This window comes from Miscanthus floridulus, chromosome 17 (assembly GCF_019320115.1).
Source record: "Miscanthus floridulus cultivar M001 chromosome 17, ASM1932011v1, whole genome shotgun sequence".
NCBI lineage: Eukaryota > Viridiplantae > Streptophyta > Magnoliopsida > Poales > Poaceae > Miscanthus > Miscanthus floridulus.
This window is the reverse complement of record NC_089596.1, coordinates 47,647,924-47,658,781: the sequence shown is the minus strand read 5'-3', so window position 1 is coordinate 47,658,781 and position 10,858 is coordinate 47,647,924.

Here is a 10,858-nt window from a genome sequence, read left to right as displayed (position 1 = left end):
TTTCTTGATTTGACGAGTGCTTGTTTGGCTTTCGTCTGTGACTTGTAAGCAACTTTTCCTTTATTTCTTCGTCTTGTAAACAACCCGGTTTAGGTAGATCGTTGTCTTGACAAACTTTCTTGATCTATCGAGTGCTTTTCTGGCTTTCCTTTGTGTCGTGTAAACAACTCGGTATAGATCATTGTCTTGACAAACTTTGTGTTCTTGTTAGTGCTGAAAAGATTTAGGACCGGCGATCTCAAGTATCTTCAGCTTCTTCTTTTCGGCTTAACTTAGGATGTGGTCATCATTTGGTCCTTTCCCTAGTTGTGAAAACATCCTAGGATCGACAACCAGCCCCCGAGCACTTCATGGTAGAGCTCTGGAAGCCTCGTCTTGTTCCTTCAGGTCCTGCCGAGTAGGTACAAGCGTTGTCTGAGTGCTTTCTTGAGCGAAATCGTGTAGCGTTTCTTTGGATCTTCTGAGTGTAGCCCCCGAGCCTCTTTCTATTTGGGACAAGGAGCTGGAGGGTCTTGTCTTGAAATTGCTCTGATTTATGCTCAGGCTTAGTTTCAGTCATTTTGCTTTTTGGTTCGGGTGTTAGCTTATTAGCTACCCTCATCGGCGGGCTCAAGCATCTTTTCAGCTCTTTTGCTCTCGGTCGGTATGCTTAGGCGTCTTTTCAGCCATTTTGCTTTTTGGTTCGGGTGTTAGCTTGTTAGCTACCCTCATCGGTGGGCTCAAGCATCTTTTTAGCTCTTTTGCTCTCGGCCGGTATGCTCAGGCGTCTTTTTAGCCATTTTGCTTTTTGGTTCAGGTGTTAGCTTATTAGCTACCCTCATTGACGGGCTCAAGCATCTTTTCAGCTCTTTTGCTCTTGGCCGGCATGCTCAGGCGTCTTTTCAGCCATTTTGCTTTTTGGTTCGGGTGTTAGCTTGTTAGCTACCCTCATCGGCGGGCTTAAGTATCTTTTCAGCTCTTTTGCTCTCGGTTGGTATGCTCAGGCGTCTTTTCAGCCATTTTGCTTTTTGGTTTGTGAAATCAACTCAGGGAAAGCCATAATAGGACATGTTGTCGATGAACACCATCTTTATTGATCTTGAATGAAAACCATAATAATACATGTGTTGTCAAGGAACATCATCTCTATTGATCTTGAATGTTGATCTCTTGTGACTTGTATATATATTCTTCCTTGAGTTGTTTTCATGCGTAGAATCTTCTTAGCTAGCTGATGTGCCATGTATTGTTGACTTCTTTTCCGTATTCAGTTATCAACTTATATGTGCCTGGTCCGATGACTTTTGTGACGATAAAAGGACCTTCCCATGGATTGAGTAGTTTATGACGTCCATCAATTTTTTGTATTCTTCTTAGTACAAGGTCTCTGACTTGTAGTGATCGAGGCTAGGTATTCTTGTTGTAGTGGCGTCTTAATCCATGGCGGTATCTTGCTGATTGAAGGGTAGCATTTACTCTGACTTCTTCTGTACTGTTGAGTTCTAATCTTCGGGTGTGTTTTGCTTCTCCTTCGTCATATTGTTCTATCATTAGTGACGTCCAGATCAAGTCGGCAGGTAGTACGGCTTCTGATCCATAAACTAGGAAGAAAGGTGAGTATCCGGTGGCTCTGCTTATTTGAGTTCGTAGCCCCCATACGACCTTGGGTAATTCTTCAATCCATTTTGATCCATAGTCCACTAGTTATTTATACAATCTTGGTTTTAATCCAGCTAGTATGAGTCCATTAGCCCTTTCTACCTGTCCGTTGGCCTTTAGATGTGCGACTGATGCGTAATCTATGCTGAAGCCGCAGTCCTATGCCCAACATTGGAATTCTGTGGCTGTGAAGGGAGAACCCAAATCTGTGATGATTCGATTGGGCATGCCGAAGCGGTGCATAATGTCTTGGATGAACTCGACTGCTTTGGCTGTGCTGTATTTTGCAAGTGGTTTGTATTCAATCCACTTGGTGAATTTGTCAATTGCTACGAAGATGTACTCGAACCCACCTTTTCTTTCTTGAGAGGTCCTACTTGATCCAGCCCCCAACAGGAGAAGGGCCAAGCGGGTGGGATGCAGATGAGATTGTGTGCTGGCACATGAGCTTGTCTTGCGAACATTTGACAACCTTTGCATTTTTTGACAAGTTCTTCTGCGTCTTTCAAAGCAGTTGGCCAGTAGAACCCGGTGCGGAATGCCTTGCTGATCAGTGTTCTTGAGGCAGCATGATTTCCACAGCAACCTGAGTGTATTTCGTCTAGGATCTCTTTGCCCTCTTCAAATGAGACACATTTTAGGAGTACTCCTGATGATGCGGCTCTTCTATAGAGCTTGTCTCCCACTAGGACGTAGCTCTTGCTTCTGCGAACAACTCGGGTAGCTTCATCTTTATCCGCTGGCAACTTATTCTCTTTGATGTAATCAACATAGGTTGTTGGATTTCTATCCACTCGGCAACAAAATCGGCTAGGGCTTGAGATTTAATTGCCTTCCGTGGGGTGAAATCGATATTGAGAGCACTAAGTTCAACTGCCCACTTAGATATGCGCCCTATTGCGTCTCTGTTGTGTACGATGTCTCCGAGTGGGAAATCTGTCACCACGGTAATCTGTGGCTTTCAAAATAGTGGCGAAGCTTGCGTGAAGTGATCAGGAGGGCGTAGAGTAGTTTTTGCATATGCAGGTATCGGATTTTTGATTCTGACAGTACTTCACTAATGTAGTATACGGGGCGTTGTACTTTATATACATGCCCTTCTTCTTCTCTTTCTACGACAATCGTTGTGCTGATCATAGTAGAAGTTGCCACAATGTACAGCATCATGTCTTCGTATTTCTTTAGAGGTGTGAGAACGGGCGAGGAGGTGAGGTATGCCTTGAGCTTCTTGAAAGCTTCGTTGGCTTCTTCTATCCACTCGAACTTGTCTATCTTCTTTAGCAGTTTAAAGAAAGGTAACCCTTTTTCGCCCAGTCTTGATATGAAACGATTGAGTGCTGCCATGTAGCCTGTTAGTTTCTGCACATCTTTGACACTTCGAGGAGGGCCGATCTCTGTTATGGCTCGAATTTGCTTGGCGCTGGCTTTGATTCCCCGATGACTGACCAAGAATCCAAGTAGTTGTCCTGATGAAACTCCGAATACACACTTGTTTACGTTCAATTTCCACCTCCACCTTTTCAGGTTTTCGAAGGTTTGCTTTAAGTCTTCAATTAGTGTATCCAGGTTCTTTGTTTTTACTACTACGTCATCCACATATGCTTCTACGTTTTCGCCGATCTGATCACCAAGGCACGTTTGGATAGCTCTTTGGTAAGTTGCACCAGCATTCTTGAGTCAAAATAACATGGTTTTGTAATAGTAGGCACCAAATGGAGTGATGAAAGATGTCTTGCTCTGGTCTTGTTCCTTTAATGCGATAAAAGGCGTGCTTGTTGGTGTAATCATCCCGATGAGTTGTAGTCCCATCTTCCTTAGAGTTTCTAAAAAAATGATGTTGAGTTCGGCTCCCCCGTCGATTAGTACTTTTGTGACAGTCATACCGACAATAGTTGGATCTAGAACCAGTGGGTAATTGTCGGTGCGGGACCCATGGGATACCCCGCAAGGGAGGGAGAAGAACTAGCCTAACTAGGATTCTTCCCCTATAATCTTAGTAGTAGTATTATTCTATAATCCTACTAGGAACTCTCATTGTAAACTGACTAGGACTCTGGCCTCCTGACTATATAAAGGAGGGCAGGGCTCCTTGGATCGGGGGTTCAGAGAACAATTGTATGACACAACACTTTATGATCAATCCAATGCAAAGGCTAACGCCAACTGGACGTAGGGCTATTACTCGATCAAAGATCGAGGGTCCAAACCAGGATAAATCGACTGTCTCTTACGTTAACCGTTGAGTTCTGCATACGCTGAAGCCCGAACATGGTTTTGTAGTAGTAGGCACCAAATGGAGTGATGAAAGATGTCTTGCTCTGGTCTTGTTCCTTTAATGCGATAAAAAGGCGTGCTTGTTGGTGTAATCATCCCGATGAGTTGTAGTCCCATCTTCCTTAGAGTTTCTGAAAAAATGATGTTGAGTCCGGCTCCCCCATCGATTAGTACTTTTGTGACAGTCATACCGGCAATAGTTGGATCTAGAACCAGTGGGTAATTGTCGGTGCGGGACCCATGGGATACCCCGCAAGGGAGGGAGAAGAACTAGCCTAACTAGGATTCTTCCCCTATAATCTTAGTAGTAGTATTATTCTATAATCCTACTAGGAACTCTCATTGTAAACTGACTAGGACTCTGGCCACCTGACTATATAAAGGAGGGCAGGGCTCCTTAGATCGGGGGTTCAGAGAACAATTGTACGACACAACACTTTACGATCAATCCAATGCAAAGGCTAACGCCAACTAGACGTAGGGCTATTACTCGATCAAAGATTGAGGGTCCAAACCAGGATAAATCGACTGTCTCTTGCGTTAACCGTTGAGTTCTGCATACGCTGAAGCCCGAACATACTGCCCCGGGTATCCCTGTGGTAGGCTATCGGTGGTAAAATATCAACAACTGGCGCGCCAGGTAGGGGCTTTTGGTGAATTTGCATCGAGAGCTCGACGGACCTCGACAACATGATCTTCTCGACGGGATCAACCTTCATCTTCGGTTCATGGATCTACGAGGCAGGCGACGACGGCAAGTTCCAAGGCTGTCTCCTCAAAGATTCGGATCATCATCAGGACTTTTTCATTTCAACGAAAACAACAGATCAGCTTGTCGAAAGATTCGCGCAGCTCGTAATTTCCAATCCAACTCGGATTCCATGACTTCACGCATCCGATTCGAACTCAAGTTCCGCTTCCGAGATGAAGTCTTATCCGAGTTCTTTCGGAAAACCGAGTTCTTTTCTGACAAAGCTCCAGAACATGATGTCAACCTATCAAGAATACTACTTGGAATACACTCAGAATACTTCAAAGAAGTAAGGTCCTCTTCCATTCGGACTCCACAACATGGCAACGTCTAATCAGACATGGCCCGAAGGATTCCTCGATCCGGTGCTAAGAATGCCACTGAAGGGAGCCCAGGAAGGTCTCATTCTAACTATAACATCTCAAAACTGCATCGTTCACTGACCAGGTACCGTTCCTAAGGATGACGACACCCAACTAGTCGACGATACGACGACAAAAACTCTACCCTACCAAGAAGGAGATTCGATCTATGACCTTGAAACCTCTACTGAAGTTATCAACAGCTCTGGCAGTACGGAAATCAATGACGATGATAGAACAACTCACGCTAGAGAAGTATTCATGATTCGCCGTCCTTGATCACCATTGATCCCCCTAGAAGTACCCGACGTGAGGTCTTCAGATGAATCCGAATCCAACATATCACCATTTATCCAGGGGCACGATGGTGAGACTGAGGGTCAGAGGCAAGCAAGAGAAAGAAAGAACAAATTGAAACAAGGACGTCAACACCGTGCTAAGCAGCGAAAGGACACTTAGATCAAATATGAATCAGACCTAGCTGAGTACAATAGAAGAAAATCAGAACGAGAGGTCAAAGAAGGATGAGCAGCGAATACACCCTACGATAAAATCCAAGAAGCACTAGAAGAACTCAGGGCGACTCTATATCCCAATGAAAAACAAGAATAGCTCTAGGATTTTCTCCGATCAACAGTCCATAAAACGCACGACAGAAGGGCAACATCTCATGAACAGGAGGATCAAAATCAAAGGAAGTCCGCTTTCAAAAGACTTAGACCAAGTGGAAGTCACAATGGAGAGAGCCAAAGAAATCATAGTCAAAACAACCGAGTCGAACAACCAAGAAAGGCCAGAAGTAGAGGACCTACTCGGACAACCACGTAGAACTACTCTCACCAAGACGACAGTTGGCAAGAAGGGGGCGCAGAATCAGAATATACGGAAGCCAGAACGCACGATAGATTCCCCTATTTTGCAAACAGACTTGCTTCAATACGACTACCTCACAAGTTCAAGCCGTCCAACCACTCCAAGTATGATGGCAAGACCGAACCAAAGCAATGGCTCAGGATTTACTCACAATCGATTGAATTGGCCGGAGGAGACGATGACATCAAAACCTTGTTCTTTCCCATGGCCCTAGAAACCATGCCACTTCAATGGTTTGACAAATTGAATCCAGGATCAATTAGAAATTGGGAAGACTTGCAAAGAGCTTTTTGTGAAAATTTCGCGGGAATTATTACACATCTAATCACCCATGCTGAGTTAAAAGGCCTCAAGCAGAGAGGAGGTGAAAGTCTCAGAAACTACTATCGACGATTTGGCGAACTACGAGCTCAAGTACATGACATCACACAACGAGAAGTAATCGAAGCTTCTCTCACGGAATCATGGCTAGGTGGCAATTTCAAGACTTCTGCAAAGAAAACCCAAGAAACAATGAAGAATTCAGAAGAATAGTGGAAAAGATGATTACTGCAGAGGAGAAGACACGAGAAAGATTCCCGGATAGAAACAACAGAGACAACCCGGACAGGCAAATTCCTCGAAACAGCAGACATCAGGAGAGAAAGCGTGGTCCAGACAACACAGTAGCAATGGCTGACAAATCAAAGAAATTTACCAAGCCCAGAAGATATGACGACATTGAGAATATATGTTGCCCCTTGCACCCCAATGGAAAGCACACCATCAGAAATTGCTACACCTTCAACAAAAGATACACTAGAAAAGATAGCAAGAGAAACAATAAAGAAGACAATCAGAAAAAAGAAGGAGACAACCTTGAAGACAAGGGATTCCAAAAATCCAGAGGAACAGTGGCAGTAATCTTTGCCGGGGTTCCAGATTCCAGAAGCAAACATCAAGAAAAACTAGCGTTATGAACCATCATGGCAGCAGAACCTGCTACACCAAGATATCTCAATTGGTCAGAGTATCCAATCCAATTTTCAAGAGAAGACCAATGGACCAGCGTAGGAAACACAGGCCATTACCCACTGGTTCTAGATCCAACCATTGCCGGTATGACTGTTACAAAAGTACTAATCGACGGAGGAGCCGGACTCAACATTATTTTTTTCAGAAACTCTAAGGAAGATGGGACTACAACTTGCCGGGATGATCACACCAACAAGCACACCTTTTTATGGCATAGTACCCGGCAAGGCAGCAATGCCACTTGGACAAATCACTCTTCCGGTTACCTTTGGAACTCCCTCGAACTACCGTACAGAGTTCATCAAGTTTGAAGTCGCAGACTTCGATTCATCATATCACGCGATCCTCGGGCGCCCAGCACTAGCAAAATTCATGGCAATACCGCATTATCCGTACCTGTTGCTTAAGATGTCAGGGCCTAATGGTGTTCTCTCTTCGGAGTGATTTAAAGCGCGCATTTGACTGTGATGTTCAGGCTATTCAAATTGCAGCAAGAGCACAGGCAAACGATGGAAGAAAAGAAATAGCCACTATTACCGCAGAAATAAGCCAAGAAGAACTAGAGATACCGGCTAAAAAGCCAAGCATCCTAGCACCACCAAAAGAAGCCGACGTCAAGCAAATCGACCTAGGCACCGGTGATCCCTCAAAAACGGCAACCATAAGTGCACACCTATCAGCAAAATAGGAACTCACGCTCACCAACTTTCTTCGGGACAACAAAGATATCTTTGCTTGGAAGCCGACCGACATGCTAGGGGTCCCAAGAGAGTTGGCTGAGCACGGAATTGATATCAATGAAGGCTCCAAGCCTGTGAAACAATGACTACGACGATTCTCTCCTGACAAGAAGGCAGCATTTAAAAATGAAATTACAAAACTAATGGCAGCCGGATTCATCAGAGAAATCCTTCATCCAGATTGGCTAGCAAACCCAGTTCTAGTACAGAAAAAGAATACGGACGAGTGGCACATGTGTGTCGACTACACAGATCTCAACAAACACTGCCCGAAAGATCCATTCGGGCTACCACGCATTGATCAGATAGTTGATTCAACAGCAAGTCTGCCCTATTATCCTTTCTGGACTGCTATTCTGGATATCACCAGATCATATTAAAAGAATAGGACCAAAGCAAGACATCTTTCATCACTCCGTTCGGCGCCTACTACTATAAGACCATGTCGTTTGGACTCAAGAATGCTGGAGCCACTTACCAAAGAGCTATCCAAACATGCCTTGGTGATTAGATCGGCAAAAACGTAAAAGCATATGTGAATGGCGTGGTTGTAAAAACAAAGAACCCAGATGCACTGATTGATGACTTAAAACAAACCTTCGAGAATCTAAAAAGGTGGAGGTGGAAATTGAACCCAAACAAGTGTGTATTCAGAGTTCCTTCAGGACAACTACTCGGATTCTTGGTCAGTCATCGTGGAATCGAAGCAAGTGCCAAACAAATTCGAGCCATAACAGATATGGGCCCTCCTCGAAGCATCAAAGATGTGCAAAAACTAATAGGCTGCATGGCGGCACTCAATCGTTTCATTTCAAGACTCGGGGAAAAAGAATTACCTTTCTTTAAACTACTAAAGAAGACAGACAAGTTCGAGTGGACGGAAGAAGCCAATGAAGCTTTCAAGAAACTTAAGGCATACCCCTCACATCCTCACCAGTTCTCACACCTCCAAAGAAAGATGAAGACATGATGCTATATATTGCGGCAACTTCTACTGTAGTCATCACGGCGATAGTAGTGGAAAGAGAAGAAGAAGGGCGCATGTATAAAGTACAACGCCCAGTATACTACATCAGCGAAGTATTGTCAGAAAAAAAATCCGGTACCCACATGTGCAAAAACTACTCTACGCCCTACGGATCACTTCACGCAAGCTTCGTCATTATTTTGAAAGCCACAAGATTATCATGGTGATAGATTTCCCACTATGAGACATCTTACACAACAAAGATGCAACAGGGCACATATCCAAGTGGGCGGTTGAACTCGGTGCTCTCAACATCGATTTCACCCTGTGGAAAGCAATTAAATCTCAAGCCCTTGCTGATTTTGTTGCCGAATGGATAGAAATTCAACAACCCGTGTCAAGCACCATCCTTGATCATTGGAAGATGTACTTTGATGGATCACTCAAGCTAGGTGGAGCCAGTGCAGGCGTCCTCCTAATTTCTCTAGACGGAAAACAACTCAAGTATGTCCTTCAGATATTATGGCAAGCTACCAACAATGAAGCAGAATACGAAGCTCTCATCCACGGGCTACGAGTGGCAATTACCCTCGGAATCAAGCGATTACTCGTATACAACGATTCGGCAGTAGTCATCAACCAAGTCAACAAAGATTGGGATTGCACCAAAGAAAACATGGGTACTTACTGTGCTGAAATCCGAAAACTCAAAAAACATTTCCAAGGATTAGAAATACTACATGTCCTACGGGATTCCAACATTATAGCAGATGTCCTTGCCAAGCTTGGATCAGACAGGGTAGAGGTCCCACCCGGTATGTTCATAGAGGAGTTATCAGCCCCCTCTATCAAACAATCCAGTGAAATAACACCTCAAATCTCAGCCAAAGGCACCCAGATCTTGGTAATCACCACTTCATGGACTCAGGTTTTTATTGATTACATCAAAGAGAATAATTTGCCACTGGAAAAATAGGAAGCCACACGAGTCGTTCGCAGAAGCAAGAATTACGTCCTAGTAGGAGACAAGCTATACAGAAGAGCCGCATCATCAGGAGTACTCCTAAAATGTGTCTTGTTTGAAGAAGGCAAACAAATCCTAGATGAAATACACTCAGGTTGCTGTGGAAATCACGCCACTTCAAGGACACTAGTCAGCAAAGTATTTCGCACTGGTTTCTACTGGCCAACCGCTTTGAAAGACGCAGAAGAACTCATTAGAAGATGCAAAAGTTGTCAGGTGTTCACAAGATAGGCTCATGTGCCAGCCCACAACCTCATCTACATCCCACCCACTTGGCCTTTCTTCTGCTGGGGGCTAGATCAAGTAGGACCTCTCAAGAAAGCAAAGGGCGGTTTCGAGTACATCTTTGTAGCAATTGGCAAGTTCACCAAGTGGATCGAATACAAACCACTCGCAAAATATAGCGCAGCCAAAGCAGTCGAGTTCATCCAAGACATTATGCACCACTTCGGCATGCCTAATCAAATCATCACAGACTTGGGTTCTCCCTTCACAGCTACAGAATTCAAAAGTTGGGCACAGGATTGCGGCTTCAGCATAGATTACGCATCAGTCGCACATCCAGAAGCCAACGGATAGGTAGAAAGGGCTAATGGACTCATACTAGCCAGATTGAAACCAAGACTGTATAAAGAGCTAGCAGACTATGGATCAAAATGGATTGAAGAATTACCCAAAGTAGTATGGGGGCTACGAACTCAAATAAGCAGAGCCACCGGATACTCGCCCTTCTTCCTAGTTTACGGATCAGAAGCCGTACTACCTGCTAACTTAATCTGGATGTCACCAAGGATAGAACAATATGACGAAGAAGAAGCAGAACACACCAGAAGATTAGAACTCGACAGTACAGAAGAAGTTAGAATAAACGCCACCTTGCAATCAGCAAGATACCTCCAAGGACTAAGGCGCCACTACAACAAGAATACCCAGTCTCTATCATTACAAGTCAGAGACCTAGTACTAAGAAGAATACAAAAAACCGATGGACACCACAAACTACTCAGTCCATGGGAAGGTCCTTTTATCGTCAAAAAAGTCATCGGACTGGGCACATACAAGCTCATAACTGAAGACGAAAAAGAAGTCAACAATACATGGCACATCAGTCAGCTATGAAGATTCTACGCATGAAAACAACTCAAGGGAAAATATGTATACAAGACACAAGAGATCAACGTTCATGATCAACAAAGATAGCGCCCACCAAAAACA